This window comes from Trachemys scripta, chromosome 9 (assembly GCF_013100865.1).
Source record: "Trachemys scripta elegans isolate TJP31775 chromosome 9, CAS_Tse_1.0, whole genome shotgun sequence".
Classification (NCBI taxonomy): domain Eukaryota; kingdom Metazoa; phylum Chordata; order Testudines; family Emydidae; genus Trachemys; species Trachemys scripta.
In genome coordinates this window covers 55,595,212-55,615,469 of record NC_048306.1, presented here as the reverse complement: position 1 = coordinate 55,615,469, position 20,258 = coordinate 55,595,212, and the positions used below count along the sequence as shown (strand labels likewise).

The 20,258-nt window shown below is 44.4% G+C and overlaps 1 protein-coding gene across 4 annotated transcripts in view; it reads left to right on the top strand.

Moving 5' to 3' along the window:
- Positions 1 to 1,024: 1,024 nt before the first annotated feature.
- The window catches only part of STAG1 (stromal antigen 1), a 384,051-nt gene continuing 364,817 nt past the window's right edge, over positions 1,025 to 20,258 (top strand). For 2 of the 4 annotated variants that reach the window (XM_034781835.1, XM_034781837.1), the window contains exon 1: positions 1,025 to 1,197. The gene's annotated coding sequence lies outside the window, so the exon portion shown is untranslated. Of the gene's footprint in view, positions 1,198 to 2,141; positions 5,051 to 20,258 lie in introns of those variants that run through there. The other 2 variants (XM_034781839.1, XM_034781838.1) reach the window with 1 other exon arrangement.

Below are 20,258 nucleotides of genomic sequence, written 5' to 3'. Positions count from 1 at the left end.
TAGCTCAACACTACTGAAGGAGACCAGCAAGGCCTGTAAGATCTTATTTTGAAGATCTACACAACCTGTGGTGACAACTCTTTCATCCTCAGCTCTCCAGGGGCTTGTAGGAGGACCAGAGAAGAAAAGTATTACTTTCCCCCCTTCCAATTCACGCCACAGTTCTGGATGGCTGGATCAGAGCCAGCATAGGATAGCATACCAGAATCAGTTCATGCCAGGCTCCCAGTGCTATGCTGTACAGGAACCTGAAATTAGGCCCGGGGTCAGATGCAAACGAAACCCTGGCAGGGTATGTCTTAGAAAGCAGCTTGGAGCATCCCGACAGCCCAAGTCCTGTCCCTAGGCAGAACAGGCACCAAGAGGAGCAGGGGAAGAGGCAGCACACGAGGGACCACGAGCTCCAAACTCGCTCCCACCATCAGGGGCTATTCCATCCTTCACTCAGCAAGGTCCAGGAGGAGACAACTCAGCTCCCCAGCACGCCGGGCCCAGCGCACGCCCCGGGACACGGCCTGCTGCGGGCACTACGGGCCTCATGTGAGTGCGGAGCGCGCGGGAGGAAGGCGCGAGCCCTTCGCCCCAGCCCCACGCACGCGGCCCGGCAGGCTCCACTATGCCCCTTCGCACACGTTCCGCCCACCAGATGGCGCCCTGGAAGAGGCGTTCCAGCGGGCGGGGTACGGGAAGAGCAAGCTTAAGGGCCCCAGAGTTCTTTCCCATCGTCCAGCCCAAGGGGCAGCGCCCACCAACCCTACCCATCACTAAGCCGGGACAAACACTGGCGAACCGTGACGCCTTACGCTCCTTAGGATAGCGTGCGCGCACACTGCTCCTGTGCACGGGGGCGCACGGGCACAGAGCGTTCTGCGCATGTCTACGGTTTTCGCGCGAAAGTGGTTTGCGGCGCCCCACCCCCGAGTGCCGCGCTCAGACGGAGGTGGGACCGACCGGCTAGTTCGGGAAGGGTAGTGGCGGCGCGCGGCCGGCAGGGGGCGCTCGGGGTCCGGCGCGCGGCGGCGGCTGCGCCATTGGCGGGTCGGAAATGCCGCCAGATGGCGGTTTAGGATTGCGGCTCCGCTGAGCGCGGCCCCCGCGAACGCCACCGCCCCGGCCCCGGCCTGGCTCCGGCCCGCACCCACCTAGACCCCACGCGCCAGCCATAGCGCAGGCTCCAGGGGCGCTTCCCGGCCCGAGGTGAGCGGGGCGCGCGCGGGGGGGACGACTCTAAGGCGCCGATCCAAGATGGAGGCGCGGGGGGCGGGGGCAGCGGGTTGGGGCCGCTCGCTCGGTCTCCGCGGCGGCTGGGCCGGGAGCTGGCGCTGCCCGTGCGGGGAGGGGAGGAGAGAGAAGAGGAGGCGGGGCGGCGCGGCTCCTGCCGGAGCAGCGGGTCCCCCGGGCGGGGCGATTGCCGCCATCTCATTGTCTCCGGCGGGGCTGCCGGGGGCGCCGGGCGGGCAGAGCGGCCTCTCCTGCCGCCGGGCCTGGGCCTTAGCGGCGGCGCGGGGATAAGGTCCCCCTGCCCTGCGTTGGGCCAGGCTCGCTGTTTCCTCAGCAACCCCTGGAGCTGCGACCTGCGGCGGGTGGTGGGAGCGCGAGCGGGGTTGGCGGCTCTGTCATCGCAAAGGCGGCGGGGGCGGCCGCGGGGTCGGCGGTTCTGTCATATTGGGGGGGGGGGGGCCCCCCCCGACGGGGGCGGGGGGGGGGGGGGGGGGGCGGGGGGGGACGACGGTCTTGTGACCGGGGGGGGGGGGGGGGGGCACGAGTGTGGCTGGTGGCGCTCTGACCTGGGGCGAGGCCGAAGAGTGTGAGTGGGGTGTTTGGCGGTGCTGTGCCCTGGAGCAGGCTGTGGGGTCAACAGCGCTGTGACCTAGACTGGGCTGTGTGTGGCGGGGGTACAGCGCTGTCACCTGGCTGGGACGGGTGGTGGGGGCTGTAATGCTTTCAGCTGGGGCAGGCTGCAGACAGTGGGAGCACAGGCAGTAGCACTGTTATCTGTGTTGGGAGTGGGGTTAGTGGCACTGTGGTCTGGGGTGGGGTTGGGGTTGGTGGCAGTGCTGGGATCTGGGTGAGAGGTGGGCAATGTTATAATTGGCTGCATTGTGAGTTGCAGAGGGAGGTGGGCAATATGAGTGGGACTGGGCAGTGGTGTGAGCTGTGAAGCAGTTTGGTAAGCGGGGTGGGATTGAAGGTACTATGACATGGATTGGGAGGTGGGTAGCAGTAGTGGGTTGGTGGTTCTGTGACTGGAAGGGGGATGTGGGTGGTTAGCAGGAGCAGGGTCTTTGGCAGTGCTGTGACCAGGAGATGAAGGGGCTGGTGGGTAGTAGGGGAGGGAGGTGTGCAGTGGAAGCAAGATTGGCAGCAAACCTGGGCAGGGATGTGGGCCACAGTTGCAATGGTGTTGGGATATCTGGGAGGTGGACAGCAGCAGCAGTGGTTGGAGGAAGACATAGGAAGCAATAACCTGGGGTTGTTGGGGTTAAGGATCATTGGCAGCCTCACTGTGACTTGGAGGGGACAAGTGAGGGATGTCTCTGGCGGGGTTGACACTTGGGAGGGACATAGGGGGTAGGAGTGTTATCAGCTTTGACCTGTGTAATTTGGATGGAGGTGTAGTGATTTGTATGTCTGGGAAGTGGCAGCAATGACATTGTAACTTGGTGGCACTGTGACCTGTGGGAACAATTGATTGGCAGTGGTGGTGGTAATACTGTGAGCTGGGCAGGGAAGGGAGGAGGTGGACAGCAGGGCATGCCCTGTGACCTGGGGGTGAAGTGGGCAGGAATGGCACTGATGCTGTGGCCTTATGGTGTGGTGGGCAGAAGCTGTACTGGTGGTGCTGTGACACATAGGGGTAGGAGGGATATTGGAAGTAGCAATGGTATGGTGACTATGGTGGGGGGTGAGCAGTGGTGCTGTGACTGGAGATGGGTTATGGTCCATTGTGGCTTTCTGACTTGGGAAGCAGGGTGCCACCATCAACACTACTAGCAGAGTACTCAGTGAGGTGAGGTGGAGGCAGTATCAGCAGCTTTATGGCCTGGGAACAAAAGAAAACATTGGGACTGGGAGCACTGAGATCTGAAGGTGAGGAAGGGGCAAGGTGACATGGTGTTAGCAGTGGGAAGAGGTGATGCTGTGACCTGGCAGAAAGCATGAAAGCAGCATAATGATGAGGGAGGGGAGCAGCACCATAGTGTGGTGACCTGTGGATGAGAAGATAAGGGCTGATGAGTCAGGGTAACTCACTGTGTTTCCAAGAATTGCTTTTATTTCTCTGTGATTGCTTTGCACCACTCAAACTCCCCTCATTCCCTGGTGATCTGCAGGGATTTCCCCCTGTCCACCCTTGCTTATTTTAATGGATGGGAGCTCTTTGGCTTCTGACAAGGGGAGTGTGAAGTAGTTTGAATTATAATTGCAATATAATTATTTATGGTTTGAATTATGTACTACAGGTAGGTTCTGTCTCTGAAATTAGGGGAGGCAGGGATAGATGAAGGCCTGAGTACATGGGTAATTGGTCTTGTTATTTCCACTGTCCAAGACTGCAGTAAGGTAGCTGTTGGAGGTAAAGCCTTGTCTAGACTAGAGTTACCTGGGTTGTTCTTAACTTGAGTTGTGTATCTCAATTATAACAACATAATGGATCACATGTACACACAGTAGACATGTGTCTAAAATTTTAGTCTCTTTCTATGTACATTGTTGCATCATTCATTCATGTTAGAGTCAATGATTTATGCATTCCAGAGTTCCTGGGCCAAGCTGATTTTGCATGGCCTTTTGAGAGGTCTCATTTGTTCATTTGCGGATTCTAGATGACTTTAATAAATGATCTCAGGAATTCACTGGACTGGAAGGCTGTACCCTTATCAGCTACCTGGTTGTGAGCCCCTTTTCTTGCCTGGGAGCTTGGATTCCTCACTTGAGTGCCTCTTGCTGTACTTTCCAGCATCTTATTTTTTCTCCAGCCAATGAGAGTTCTCAGTGAGGGTGTCCTGAGTAGATTGCTGATCCAGGAATGGCAATCCTAACAACTGTGAATTATTGGTGAACAAGCTGCAGGAGATATTTCTCAGATATTGTGATTTCTTTTATTGATTAATGAAATGCAGTAAATTGAGTGTCGGTTCTGGGCCTAGTCCTCAAACATAGTGTTGGGACTATTGGTTCTGGAAACCTTGGATGACCAGTAGTGAGTGCAGGCTTTCAGATGAACAAGGCCATGTTTTTGAAGTTGTCTGAGGAGTCCATCAGGCTCATATGACAAGACCTCAATATCAGGTCAGATGGGTATGTGTTACCCTTTAGCAAGAGTCAGATGTTACCAGTTTCCTATCTGTTGGGAATAAGGCTGGGGTTGGTAGGTTCATTGTGGGTGCCCTAGTCTGTGGGGTTTATTTGGCTATAAAAGTGCTGGGCTGTAGACATGTTGTGAAGGCGGCTAATGTCCCTGAAATCATTGAGGGGTTCTTGCAGCTGGGATGTACAGGAGCTATACGTGCCCGTAATCTGCTGTCCACAAAGTGCAAATGACTACATCAATAAAAAGAGCTATTACTGAATTGTGATTCAGGTGTTTTAGACCATTAGGAGTGGTTTATGGGTATAAATACTGCAAGTACTAGCAAAGTGCAGGACACCAGGATGTTTAGGAACTCTGCAGTATTTGTTTGTGAGCAGGCAAGAACGCTTTTCTGAAGAACAACATATACATCAATGTTCCCACTACTATTCTTGGGGACTTTGCTACCCACTGTTTCCGTGGGTCATTACGAGACTTACCCTGACTCAAGGCAGCCAGATAGAAGACATCATAACTAAACCTTGGCAGATGGATTGAAAGTACTTCTGGACGGCTCAAGACATGATGGAGAAGCTTACTTAATCATAATGACTGGTCGCTACAAAATGTTCTTGCGGTGATAGGAACGTGTTTCTGCATATTTGACTTTTCCATCAGAGTAGTTGGCAAACACAAATGCCTTGCAAGCAGCTTCAGCCAGCCCGAAAGCAGACTACTGGCTCATGGGTTTAGCACCAGGTGAGCTTTGGAAATTCATATGGAGAGATTATTAATGCACTTTATGATTGGAAATGCATTTGCAATTACTATGGATTTTGTTGGGAACTGTGTCTGTCTCATGTTTCTAGCAGTAATGGCGATACATTTATGGATGATATATATGTGTGATATTACCTGTGCATTGTTAATAAATGTATTTGTGCAGTGGCCCCCTCAAAGAATAATCTGGGGATGCACCAACTGTGCAGATTGCAGTGGTGGAATCTTTTAGTAGCAATGATCGTTGGAGTATTCTTCTTCCTTTCCCTTACAGTTCTGAACATTTGGAACTGAGTGCCTCTGGTCCTTCCAACTGTGGTAGTAGACCGACTAGAAAACTCATCGTGTCCTTCAGAATGGATTGTTCCCAGGGCTGCTGCCATGTTTCTAGTATACTCAGATTTTAAATTTTATTTGTTGTTTTTACCAAAGATTTTTGATAGATTTTGGGTGGAATGCCTAACTGTTTTTTTATGAGCCTAAAACTCATTTTCAAAAGAGATTTTGGATTTAGGCTCTTAACTGCCTAAGTGCCTAAAATCACTTTGGAAAATGAGATTTAGGCTCTGAAATCAGGGATTGAAACACTATGTGCAGCAGTGCCTAAATACCTTAAAAAATTTGGGCTTGAGTGGAGATCTGTGGTTCATACATGTTCTAACTGAAGACTTAGAAACAAGAGTTCAAGGTGTGCTTCTTGCCCTTCCACTTTTTTTGTTTCATATCCACAGGTGCAAGGTTTGGCCTGCTTGGGGGAAGGTCATTTGCCGCCTTGTTGCTCTATGTGCAGTGCCTTCACCCCAGGACCAGAAAGGAACATCAGAATCACCTCCAGGCTATGCTATTGCAGGAAGTGTTAGTGGCTAAACCTTCTGGCTCTGATATGCAGGAATCCATAAGAGCTGAGAGACCAATCTTAGTTCTGACCATTGAAGGGGCTAAGAAGTCTGACAATGTTTTGCTGCAGATATCTGCTTCCTTGACTGAAGCTACACTAAACGTTCCAGTAACTATGAATCTACAAAAATCAGCTTTGACCGAGCACAAATGCTTGGTCTCTGCTGAAAAAAACAGTCCTCGAGAGCATATCTTGAAGAATCTGGCTTTCCCATTTCTGCTCACTGAAGTGCAAAAGCATTCTCATAAGGCTCTGACCTCTAAAGACCTTTGAAACCTCCTTATAAACCTGTAATTCACCTGATGCTTCCTTGAAGTCAGCAGATTTTACTAGATCCATGGTTACCATGATGGCTCAGATTCACCACGTAGAGTCCCTCGAACTTCATTCAGATCTGCCTTTGGATTGGGGTCCCCCATTACAGCACTGGATAAGTTTCCATCAGTGCCCAAAGATAGAGGAAAGAAGTGTAAGGCATTGGAGCCAGTTCTTCCTTCTCTTTCTTCAGGAAGGAAAAAAATCTTGCAAGGTTAAACCTGTTTCCCTAGCTATGCAAACCTCCCCCTAAGACCTCAGCTGGTTCTCCAGGGAAATATGTCTGGGCTTTTGAACTTTGCACTTACCCGAGCTGCTGCTCTTACCTTTAGAGACTTCTTTGAATTGGGCTTTGGATTCACATTCAGATCTGCAATCAAACCATAACTGGTCTGATGCCTTTCCTTGCTCTCTTCCCAGGGAATAGATCAGGGAACCTAGAGAGCATTATCAAAACTCTTGTTTCCATCTCTTCAGACTGCGAGATCACCCTCTCTCCGCCAGGGATTATGTTGGGGAGTTACTCGCTGGGTGCTGGTAGGACTGGGAGGTACCACATGGGCAATGTGGTCATATTGACCTTCACTAGGTATTATCCTAATTTTAAGAGGTCTGAAGAAAAGTAGCTGCAAAGGGAGCCTTCTCCCAGGGTTTGGTACAAATGTTCTGCACCGGATTTGTTCTGCCCAGGTCTATCATGATCATTGGTATTTAGGGAACCATCTCCTTTTACTAATCCCACACATACCATCTGAAGATGAAGTAGAACATCTTATTGAATGTCTGAATGCAGATAAAGCTACTGATGTTTAAACTTCACTGGATGACTGTTTGGGTGCAACATCATCTTCCGCTCCTTCCAAAGATACAATACAATTTCATGAGCTCATAGGAAGGATAACTACCTTAAAAATCCCTTCAGTAGCATCGGAGAAAACTACACACCCAGTTTTTGATGTTTTGGTTTCATCCTCTAGGAGTCTGTCCTCTTAGAAAGTTTATTACAGCCAGTGAAAAATACTCGCTTAAACCCTGCATCTTGGCAACTTCTAAAAACTGTCTCCTAAGGGCTTTCCACACCCATCCTTCTCAAAATTCATTAGTGGTGGGATCTGCAGCTCAAAGAGCTAATGGGACTCAAGTTCACTCTGCAATCTCTGACAGAGAAGGTAAGAAGCTAGATGCTCTGGGCATTAAAATAGCTAGTTATCAGGCAGTGATGTCTTATTACTAATATCATTTATAGGAGAAAATAGTACTGTTCTCCCAGTTGCTGCCAGAAGACCAGAGCAAACTGGTCAAAGCATTGATTACTGAAGGTTGTTTGGTTGCTAACCACACCCTAAGATATTCCTTCAATGCTTCTAATCTAGCATCTAAAGCTGTAGAACCCTCAGTTACTTTGATGTGCTACTTGTGGCTATGTTCATCTGGACTTCTTTTGGAAGTAAGAACCTGGATAGAGAATTCCTATTAGATGGTGAAGAGATTTGGTGTGCCAGTGTTTTGTTACTAGAGACAATCTCTGCTTCCTGTTCCTTTCAGGGAAATACCAGCAACAATCACCTGTTCAACTTCAACAGACACACAAACCCTACAAACTTTTAAGTTAAAAGATAGATCATCTGCCTCATCTACCTCTGCACTGGCCTCTTGGTTTGACAGGATTCATGAAAACACCAGACAGGATTTAAACCTGCAAACAGCCTCTTTTTCATTTGGAAACAGTCTCCCATTTATTAGAGCCTTGGAGTACTGTCACCACAGACTTGTGAATCTTGGAGATTGTTTAACAGGGTTACTCTATTCAGTTTAAAGAAGAACAGGAGTACTTGTGGCACCTTAGAGACTAACAAATTTATTAGAGCATAAGCTTTCGTGGACTACAGCCCACTTCTTCGGATGCATATAGAATGGAACATATATTGAGGAGATATATATACACACATACAGAGAGCATAAACAGGTGGGAGTTGTCTTACCAACTCTGAGAGGCCAATTAATTAAGAGAAAAAAAACTTTTGAAGTGATATTCAGTTTGACACTAGCATTCTGCCCAACTCCTGCTTCCGCATCCCTCTTCAGGGATCCTTCTCATGAGAACTTGCTAAGATCAGAAGTTGGTTCACTACTAGAGTCAAGTGCCATGAGATTTAGTTCCTGAAGATTTTTGGGGAAGGAATTTTATTGCTGGTACTTTTTGATCCCAAAGGAGGTCTCCAACTCATTGTAGACCTTTGGAAGCTTAGTTCTGTCATCAGAAGATTCAGATTTCTCTTGCTTATATAGCTTCAACCATCACATCCTTGTCAAGTATCGGGGGTAGCCGTGTTAGTCTGTATCCACAAAAACAACAAGGAGTCTGGTGGCGCTTTAAAGACTTAAGATTGGGTTTGGGTTCTCGATTTGCAAGATGCTTATTTACACAACTCATTCAGATATATGCACTGAAAATACTTAAAGCTTGTTGTGGGGGAGATGATCAACACAAGGGCCTACCATTTGGTATGTCTACGGCACCTCAAGTGTTCACAAACCTTTTTCAGCAGTACAGGCACAATTGAGATGTCAGGATACCCATATCCTGACTTGAATGTTTGGCACATCATGGTATTCTAATAGAAGGATCTGGAGCAAAAGCTATATTATAAATGCATACCTCATTCAAAACGTTTGGTTTCAAAATAAATTGGACAAAATCACACAATTCAGAATTGCCAATAAAAGTCACGATCTGGGTTTGAGCTCTCAAGAAGGCAGTGCTTTCCTTCTGGAAGAAAGATACTTGAAAATCTTAATAGTACTTGGAAGTGGAACAGGAGAACTCATGTCATACAGTGATTGATGTTCTTCCTTACACAATTTGCCTTCTGGTGTCTGTGATGTACGTAACTCTATGCATATCTAAAGATTAGCTCTCTCCATTGGCTAGCAAGACGCTATATATCACATACAAATGGCATGTTTATGAAATTGATATTCCCCTATTGAGAGATGCATCCCTCATATATTGGGCTCTTGAGCCCTTTCTTCCTCAGCTGTAGGGTGAGGTGGTTCCAAGTATTGACTATAATGTTTTACGTCAACCGACAAGGTGGAGCACATTCTGGCCAACTGTTCAGAGTTGTATAGCCCTGTGGGAGTTGGGAGTTGTACCAAACTAATCTTATAGCTCTACACCTTGCACGCATGAACAATATATTGGCAGACCAGCTGGGCAGACATTTATACAGTCAGCATGAGTGGCCATTCAAGAATTGTTAGTGAACAATATTTCCCTCTGTGGGAATGTTTGGCAAGATGTATTTCCAGATGCCAGTAGGAACAGACAACCAGTTCATCTTGGATACATTCTTTCTAGCCTGTGTGGGTAGATCGCCTCTATGCATTCTTCCAATTCCTCTAATTCAGAGTTCTCAGGAAAATCAAACAACACAAAACCAGGGCAGCTGCTGTTGTCCCAGGCTGTGTGAGACAACAGTGATTCTCAGATCTACTGTGACTATCACAAGATCTGCAGCAATTCCCGACCTATTGAATCAACAAAGAATTCAAATTTGCTATCAGTACACAGACTCTCTCCACTTCACAGCATGAGCCATTGGACTTTGACAGATACTACACTTGACCATAGCTCCAATTACTCTTCCCAGAGACCAGTGTAGTGTGTAAAGAGGCTGCAGTGTATACTGTGGGGATGAGGATGTGAGTCCAGGCATAGAACCAAAGTGGTCAGGCTAGTTGTCCACTCTTTTGCATCATTAGAACTGAAAAGATCTGCCTGTCCTGCACTTTCATTTCCTGATCATGTATGTATTCTACATTTGTTGTCCTAAGTCCTGGCTTTGGTTTTGTCCATCAACTTTCAAGCATCTTTGTCTTTTTTAGCTCCAGCTGATAGCACTGGTCATATTGACCAGCAATTTCCCTTTGGAACTCCTGTAGCATGCCTGCCCTGATTCTTCATTGCTTGATGAGGGGGTTGCTCAATGTTTCTGAGGCATTCATGGGTCTCCTTTTTTTTTTTTTTTTAAAGAGTAAGCCTTGAGATGTCCTGGGAGGAAGTAGAGGGAACTTTAAAAAAAATAAAGCATGGATGGGGGGAGGGAGTAAATAAGCATAATTTCCATGGTTTATCACATTTTTCTTACACTTTCCAGCAACATGGGTGCTTTTTATCTATGGTTTTACATGCCAAACTTAACTTGAGGCATTTTTCTCATCTTCTCCAGTGTTAGGGGGGTAGACACCCTTTCATATTTTGTTAGTAGTTTACTTTTCAAAATTTAGAGGAATTAAATTTTTTTTTAATATTAATTATCAGGTGGTGGGGTCAAGGGAGAAGCTGAAAAGCTGAGGGGAGCAGTGGCAGTAAATGTTCCACATTCTTTTATGTAGTGGCTACTGTGAACTATAGCAGTATTCTAGAGTTGACAGAGTGGAAAGGGGAACAAATATTGCAGGCAGTTGTACAAAATTCAGCACCATTTGCAGTTGATTTTTTCATCTGTTCGATAACACCAGACTACTGGAGCAAAGGCATAGGTAAGAGTTTTGTTTGAGCTGAGATGAGGCGGGAGGAGGAGGCAGAGGCTGGCTTAGCTTTCCACACAATTTACTTGATCCCTTGGAGAATTTGCTTAGTGAAAAGTTTTCTCACATTTTTTCACAGGCATAGGCAAAGATAAGATCTAAAATTAACAAGCTTTTTTAAGGTAAAGTCTGTTTAAGGTACTTGCAGAATGCAATATGTCCTCTTCCCCATCACCACCATTCTCCCTAAATCAGTGGTTCCCAAACTGGGGTTTGTGAACCCCTGCGGGTTCGTGAAATGTTACAGGCGGTTCTTGGGGGGAAAAAATTCCCTAATGGCGGACAGAGCTGCCCCTGGGCACCCCGGACAGCACAGGACCAGCAGCCCGGAGCCCCTGGACTTCCAAGAGCTAAGCAGATCAAAGCAAGCATATCTATCACACTGAGGAGATTTAAACTTCAAGACTCCTTATAAGAAATGGAAAGGGAGGTGGATATTTTTTGCTGTTTTTAAAATGAAATAGGCCACTTGTATTGTTTTTAAAATTAAATGAAGAACAAGTTTAAGCTTTGTTGTAACGTGCGTTGTTTGCCTGAACTGCTCAAGACCTGAATGCTTGTGTAGGAGGAACTCTTTGAGTTGGCTTCTTAAATGCCTTCATGCTGTTTCTTGATGAAGCATAGGAGCCTTGTCTTATAACAGGCTTATTCAAAGTGATACAAGCTACGAAAGTGAGATCTTGGAAATTTGTTGCTGTTTTCATAATGTAATAAAATACTGTAATGATAAATAATAATAAAGTGTGTAATAATCCTGTCATAAAACCAATTTTATATTTCCAAGATCACTGGTTTTATAATTTATATGCAGGTAAAGGAGAAAATCCCTGGAAATATTCATTTTTAGGAGGGGGTTCGTGAGACTTGACATTTTAGTGAAAGGGGTTCACAGGTCGTTAAAGTTTGGGAACCACTGTCCTAAGTGCATGTGTGTGTTCAACACCTTTGTGTGTGTTTTTGTTTTTTTTCAGTGTGTGGCCTATGCTTTGCTTTATGGAGGAAAACTGTTTCCCTGTATTGAATTTTTGCCAGCATATGCAGTTAGTACCATTCACTGGCACAGTGACGTGTGAGCTATATGTGAATTAGTGTTTCCTTATATGGCTAATGAATTATGACTTGCTGTTTGCATGTATACCAGTTGAAATCTGCCCATTACTGTCATAACAATAAAAATACACTTGGTTAAGCATCAGACCTTGTGTGTGTGCACTTTTCTGTCCCCCTTCCCACCCCCCCGCCTTGTCATTTATCAGGAACATGTCTACGTGCAAGTGCAAGGATTGGGGGTGGGGAAAGCAGGGAGGGATGAGGGTGAAGGGACACAACATTTTTGCTGTAAAATGTAACGTCTGCAATAGTAAAGCTTTTAACAGTGGCCACCATTACTCCCAGACTACATCTTTACAAATATAAAATTATAAAGGTTATTTACCAGCCTGAGAAGGTGTGTGTTCAACATTGTTGAAGTCTGGATCTACCGCCAGTGATGTGTGTGTTTGAAAGTTCCTAGAAGAGGTCCAGGGATTCTGTCAGCATTTTCTCAGGCCATGAAGTTTCAGCTGTGGTCGGCCCTATTTCAGTGGTATCAGCCAAAGTTTCTGTGACTCCGAGCTTGGGGTCATTCTTGTCCCATTTTAGTAGAATGTTGGGCCTGACTGTCCATAGTATGTTCTGGGATTGTGTTAGGGCATATGCTAATTATATGGTCCATTTAATCATAAAATTGAAAGTGAATAAGGCCCCTTCCATATTTGGCGTTATCCTTAGCTTTTTGGCAGGTATCTTTCAGGCACCTTATCTCCTCCCTGAATTGGTCTCCCGTCCAGTGTATCTCCATCTGGATGAGCTTCTTTGCAATGCCATTATAATAGGCTTTTATTCCTATTACTGGAACCAAAGTCATGCACTGATGGCACCTCACTCCAAAAATTTACTGGTACTTTTTATGACTGCCTCTGGCCAGAAGGCAACCTGTAATGCCTTTTGCTAGCCATGTATTTGAATCCAGGACCCTGTGGAAAGAAAAGTTGATTAATGTAAACCGCTCACAAGGAAAGCCATAACAATGTGCTGGACAATATGTACCAATATGTAGCTTCTCGATCAGAGGTGCGCAAACTTCTCGGCCTGAAGGCTGCATCTGGGTATGGAAATTGTATGGCAGGCCATGAATGCCCAGTGGGGGAAGGGACTCTATGGGGTTTAGCATGGGGGGAGAGGGGGCTCTATAAGGGATGTTACCGAGATGTGGGGAGGTGGGATTCATGGTGTGTGTGTGTGTGTGTGTGGAGGCTCTAGAGGGGTGGTACTGGGGACTCCTAGGGGCCCTGCCGACAGTGACACCAAGGCGGCCGTACCAGGCACCGCCATGGGAAGAGGCACCCTATTTGGGACAGGTGTGGCCCTTGGGCGGTTTCGAGACTTTCAAGGGTGGGGCCATAGGAGACTGGGAAGGGATTGGGTGTGCTGCTGCATTTGGGGGGGGGCTGCTGCTGGGTTGGGTTGGGGTTCTGATCCTGGAAACACCATGGTGAAGTCATGCCTGCACAGTGTGGCTCTGCGTGTGCAGGAAGATGGTGGAATTGTCAGTCGGGGGCTGGGGAGCGCTGGGCAGGCGGAGCGGGGCAAGCCCCCACTCTCTTGCGGGAGCTTGAGGGCTGGATAAAAGCATCTGATGGGCTGGAAGCGACCCGTGGGCTGTAGTTTGCCCACCCCTGTTCTAGACTCTGTGACCTCTTGACCAAGAGAACTGGGAGGGGAGCAGATGGTCAGGCATCCTCACTGGTCATTTTGAAAAACTGATTTAGATTTGTTTTAATCCTGCACTGACCTGGAGGTATACTGACACACTGAGCATAACACAGGCCTAAAGCCTAGGCTTTGACCTGGATTAGCTGACAGATTTGTAATTTATCAAGCTCACAATTTAGAGATTTGGGAATATGATCAAAGGGTGAATTAGAGTTGAGGGAATCATTGAGCTATAACATCCATAAATCCTAGTCTAGATGAGACCCAAGTGTCAAAGAGAAATGAACCTGAAGGTTGCCAGATCCTTTTCCCATGTAATGCTGCAAGCTCCATGCAGTGGGGCAGCTTTGTCAATCCAAAACTGTCTCCCTACTCCTTTCAACTGCATCTTTCAAAAGCTTGCTTGTGGTGCATACCACCATCCTTTCTCCAAATCAGCATTAGTACTGTGGTCTCTCCATTAAGTCAAACCTTTAACAAAGGATGCAGAAGGAGGGTGACACCACTGTCCCAGCTTAGTTTAACTAGAATACTGCTGTATTCCTAACAGGTCTTTGTGTCTAACTTTATCAACAGGAATGCAGCAGCCCCTCCCTTCTAACAGGAAATTAAGGTAAAGGGGCTGAGATGTTAAAACAAAAAGAACCAAAAAAGATATTAAAATGAAAGGTTAAAAAATGGACACCTGAATATCTTGTGAAATTTTAAATCACTTCTTCCGCGTATGCATTACACATTTTAATTACAAGAGTCCTTTTTGCCACAGGATTCCTAAGGCCTAATTTTTAATTCCTTTTCCATTATCTGCCCCTTTTTTTACCAGTTTAAGTATGTTCTTCGAATGTTACCTTTAAAGTATGTTTGCTTTGATATACTTGTAAACTACAGGATGGCTTACTTGATCTTCAGAGTTCATAGTGTCACTGAGATTTAATCTTGAAAGTGTCATATCTTGCTAAATCAGGGGTTCTCAAACTGGGGGTCGGGACCCCTCAGGGGGTCATGAGGTTTTTACATGGGGGTTTGTGAGCTCTCAATCTCCACTACAAACCCCATTTGCCTCCAGCATTCATAATGGTGTTAAATTAAAAACTGTGTTTAATTTATTAGGGGGGTCGCACTCAGATGTTTGCTGTGTGAAAGGGTCACCAGTAAAAAAGTTTGAGACCCACTGTGTTAAATTCTGTTATTCTTGGATATATTTTGTTTTGCCAGGAGAGTAAACTAACATTAATTTTTATCCATTACCTCAAGTAGATGAGATGAGTAGATTTTGTGCATAAGTAGCTAAAATTTCATGAGAACTAGTGATGACCAATGGCTTTGCTGCTCAAGTTTATGGTTTTATTGTGAGTGTGTTGTGCTGGGAGATGTTAATTTGTGTGGGTGGCAAACGAGAGGTGTGTTTGCTGCAGGGGTTTTTGTGTGTGCTGGTTATAGAGTTGTGTAGGTGGTTCTGTTGATTTGTGTTAGGGGAGGATTGTGCTGGGTGATTTTGAGTTGTGGGGCTTTTGATTCATCAACCACATAACACAAGAACTGTGGCAGCTGGGCCAAGTAATCCATCATCTGTGCTGTCTCTCATATTACTGACTCATTACCTCCATTATAATTGTTGCATGTAAATTAGCTGTAGCATAGAGGTAGTGATTGTTATATTTGATATTACAGTGGTCTAGGACTGTTGGCATAGGGCAGATACATGCCTTACTATTTTGTTATATATAGATAATGTGTGCACTAACTTTAATGCTTTGTGACTGTCATACAGTGCTGTAATAAAAGACTTTTCTGTAATAAATGAGATTATTTGTAAATATTTGAGAATTGGTTTATGTTAAACTCAAATCCTGAATATATTTCAACAAAATTCCTTTTATACTGTGTATTTGCTTCCTGGAGAAGGTTTTGTTTACTTTTATTACTGGGAAAAATCTACCCCCTGGCTGCTAACGTTACTGACATACTGATTTGCAGTCTCCTGTAAAGGGAATTCGCGAAGATGGTGATAGGTTTCATAGCAGTACTTATTTCTACAGTGTCATAGTTGTATGTTGAGCTTGATATCCATAAAACAGGGTCCTACAGTGCATGAGGTTATCACTCAGTAAGACAGACACAAGAGGAAAACACATGGGGAAAACAGTGCAAGGGAAGGTGCCAAAACCCTGCAATAGACTGCTGCATGGGAAGTGTGGATTTGAATGTGCATATAGATTCTGTTTAGCATTTGGCAAAAGTACAGAGCTTGTAAGTGTAATCACTGTGTCTGACAATACAGACAAAAGAAAACTGTAAATGCAGTGAAGAAACCCTGTTCCAGTGATAAACCATTGTGCACTGATTACATACAATAATAGTCAGGGTAGACAAACTAAACTATTATATTGAACACCAGTGGCACATTGTGTACAAGGTGGACACAGATGCTGAAATCATGTATTACCTACATGATCATTGTGCAGACTGAAAAACAGACCTCTATTAATGCAGCAAGCGATGGATTTCTTATTTCTGTGGTGGGAAGCTGCTGCTTCGCTCCAGCATGCAGAAAACCAAAAAGTTAGGCACACCTGTGTCTTTGTCACTGTGGGGACAGAACACCTATTTTACATCTGGAATCAAGCCAGGAATTGGGTCTTGCGAAAGTACAAGCTACCCTGTGTATGGACAGGCAAAACAAAAAGAGACTTTACAAGGGATTGTGAGTGTATTAACTTTGTTGGGAAAGTTCATAGATAATCTAATTGATAAAACAGTGCATATGAGAAGATTGTTTAGGTGCGTGAAACAGTCAAAATGAAAAAAAAATTACAGTACTCATCTATGAATTTGCATGGCTATATTTTAATGTTTTTTGACATATAAAAAGTTCCTTGCATGCCTCTAAAAATGGACTAGGTGTAGTACTGCTGCAAAGGAAAGACTGACTGGGGACCTGAAGTATAGGCATTCAGAGCCTTCACAAACACAGAATGCAGATATATGCAATTCGGAAAGGACACTCTGGTAATCACCTTTAGTTGCAAAGCTTTCCACAGCTATGGCAGTTGATTGTGACTGAAACTGATTGCAAGCTGTTGCTAATTGTTTGTTTCAAGAATCTATTGCAAGCATCACATAAGTTTCACAGTATCTTACGGAACTTCAAAAATATGATTGATTTCAATCAAGGAAATCTATTTAATTTCCAATATTTGGGAGGTATAATCCCATTGAGATCAAGATCCAGAAACTGAATCTGATGTTGTCCACGTCAACTGGGTAGAGTACTCAGGTGCTGTCTCACCTCACGTGGGAAAAGTAGCAGGTGATACAGAACAGGATGAGACACTGCAGTCCGTGATATCTGCTGTACTTCTCAGGTGGAAAAAAGGCATCTAAGTACTATGTACATCACAGGCATAAACTCTCTGTGGTAGATGGTGTTCTCCTTAAAGGTAGGTAAGTGGTGAAAAGTAGAGGTGTTGTGGTTTTGTGGAATGTTGGCCCATCTTCTTTGGGGAGAGGGGACTGTATAGTTTGGCTGGCCTCCATCTCCATAGAAGGGGTACCAATCTCCATGGGGACAGGCTGGCTAGAGTAGTCAGGAGGGGTTAAACTAGTAGCAAAGGGAGAGGATAAAATTAATTAACCAAAACACATGAAGAGAAGACATTCTTGAATTGCTTTACACCAATGGTACAAGCCTGGGTAACAAACAAGAGAAATTGGTATTGCTCATTTATCAGCATAAATTTGATCTAGTTGGTATTAATGAAACCTGGTGGGATGATTCACACAATTGGAATGTTAACCTATTTAGGAAGGATCAGGAAGGCAAAAGGGGAGGGAAAGTGATGCTTTGTCAAAAAATGGCACTAGCTGTTTGAGTCACTGATTATTTTCTTCCAAGTTATCTTTGGATAGTTATGGATCAGTGTCCTAACAGTTACAGCACTAGATGGGATCCTAGCTGGTGTCTGTCTGTTACAGACCATCAAATCACACTCAGGAACCAGGATGACTGTCTCCTTATGCACCTTTTTCTAATGTATTGGGGGGGGAAATCCTGCATGACATTGGGGGACTTCAATTTGAGTGACATATGCCTGAGATCTCATGTAGACACTATTAAAGCATCCTTGGAATTTCTAAACATTATAGATGACAATTTTCTAATTCAAAAAGAGTGGCAGTCAACACCAGGGAATTCTTTATTAGCTACGCCTTGTCCTACCAGATAAAGAGGAACTGATCATAAAACTAAAAATTAATGGTGTAAGTGATCATGACTTGATCAGATGTAAAATATGCAGAATAAATCCAGACCAGTATTCTTGATGCTTTAATAGGTCCAGTTTCACAAAACTGAAAACAGTTATGAGCTAAATCAGTCAGGAGGAAGAATTTAATCAGAAAAATGAATAATAATTGAGAATCATTTAAGAACATCTTATTAAGATGCTCAAGAAGCCAGAATCTCACAATCAAGGAAAAAGGCCATGCTAGTTAAAAACTGACCTGGTTTAGAGGGGAAGTGAAAGCAGCTATTAAAAAAAAAAAAAAAGGGGGGGGGGAAGAAAGGGGAAATTATTATTAATGAATATAAATCAAAAGCTAGAAATCGTAGAAAATTCATAAAGGGAGCAAAAGGACACCAAGAAAAATCTATGGCCAGCAGAGTTCAGGACAATAACGAGGATTTTTTAAAATATATTAGGAACAAAAAGAATCCTGGCGGTGTTGTTGGTCCTTCTACTAGATGGAAATGGTAGAATTGTCAATAATAATGCAAAAAAGGCAGAAATATTCAGCAAATATTGCTGTTCTTTATTTGGGGGGAAAACAGATTATGTAGTCTCATTATATGATGATAACTTTATAGATAACTGAATCTTTCCGATCCACTAGTATCTCAGTAGGATGTTAAACAGCTGCTATTAAAGATAGACGCTTTTAGTTCATCAGGTCCAGAAGACTTGCACCCAAGAGTTTTAAAAGAGCTGGCTGAATAATTAATTACAATTTTCAGTAAGTCTTGGAGCAGTGGGGAAGTTCCAGAAGAGCGAAAGAAAACTAATGTTGGGTCAGTTTTTAAAAAGGGTAAATGGGATGACCAGGATAGTTACAGGCCCATCAACATGATATAGATCCTGGGCAAGATATTGGAGCGGTTGATATGGGACTCCTTTCTTTACTAAACAATTAAAGGAGAGTGCCATTCAACATGGGTTTATGGAAAATAGACTCTGTCAAACTACTTTGATACCTTTTTTCATGAGATTACAAATTTGGTTGATGAGGGTAATAATGTTGACATAATATATTTAGACTTCTCTAAGTTGTTTGACTTGGTAAAGCATGATATTTTGATTAAAAAACGAGAACTGTATAAAATTAAAATGCATGTTAACTGGATTATAAACTGGCTAACTGATAAGTCTCAAATGTAATTGTAAACGGGGAATCATCATGGAGTAGGTGTGTTTCCAGTGGAGTCCCACTGGGATCAGTTCTTGTCCTTATGCTATTCAATATTTTTATCAGTGACCTGGAAGAAACACAAAATCATCACTGATAAAATTTGCAGATGACACAAAATTGGGGAGTAGTAAATAATAGTAGTAAAAAGGAAAGGCCACTGATCCAGAATGATCTGGATCACTGGGTAAATTGGGTGCATGCAAATAATGTTAATTTTAGTGTGACTAAAAGTAAACGTATACATCTAGGAACAAAGAATGTAGGCCGTATTTACAGGATAAGGAGACTCTATCCTGGGAAGCAGTCACTGAAAGATTTAGGGGGCTATGGTGGATAATCAGCTGATCATGTACTCCCGTTGTGACACTATAGCCAAAAAGAGTTAAGGCTATACTAGGATGCATAAACAGGGGACTCTAGAGGAGGAATAGAGGTTATTTTATTTGTCACTAGTGTGACCTCTGCTGAGCACTATGTCCAGTTCTGGCACCCTCTATTCAAGAAGGATGTTGATAAATTGGAGAGGGTTCATAGAAGAGCCACAAGAGTGATTAAAGCTATAGGAAACATGCCTTCTAGTGATAGACTGAGCTCTTTGAGTCTATTTTAGTTGAACAAAGAGAAGTCTAAAAAGTGACTTGATTATAGTCTGTAAGTATTTACCTGGGGAACAAATATTTAATAGTGGGCTCTTTAGTCTAGCAGAGAAAGGTATAACATGATCCAATGGTTGGAAGTTGAAGCTAGACAAATTCAGACTGCAAATAAGCCATAATTTTATTACAGTGAACTTATTTAACCATTGGAACAATGTACCAAGGTTTGTGGTGGATTCACCATCACTGACCATTTTAAAATCAAGATTGGATGTTTTTCTAAAAGATATGCTGTGGGAATTATTTTGGAGAAGTTCTATGGCCTGTGTTACACAGAGGTTAGACTAGATGATCAAAATGGTCCCTTCTGGTCTTGGACTCTGTGAATCAATGTAGGCACTTTGTGATCCAGTTAAACTAGGAAAAAAATAGCTTACTGAAAAAGGGTACTTGAGGGAATGGTGAAGTGCAAAAGGAGGACAAGCAGTAATATATTGGCCAGGTATGATCAAAGATATCATTTATAAGGTAAATATTTCTACCACATGCCAAATGTATAGACCAC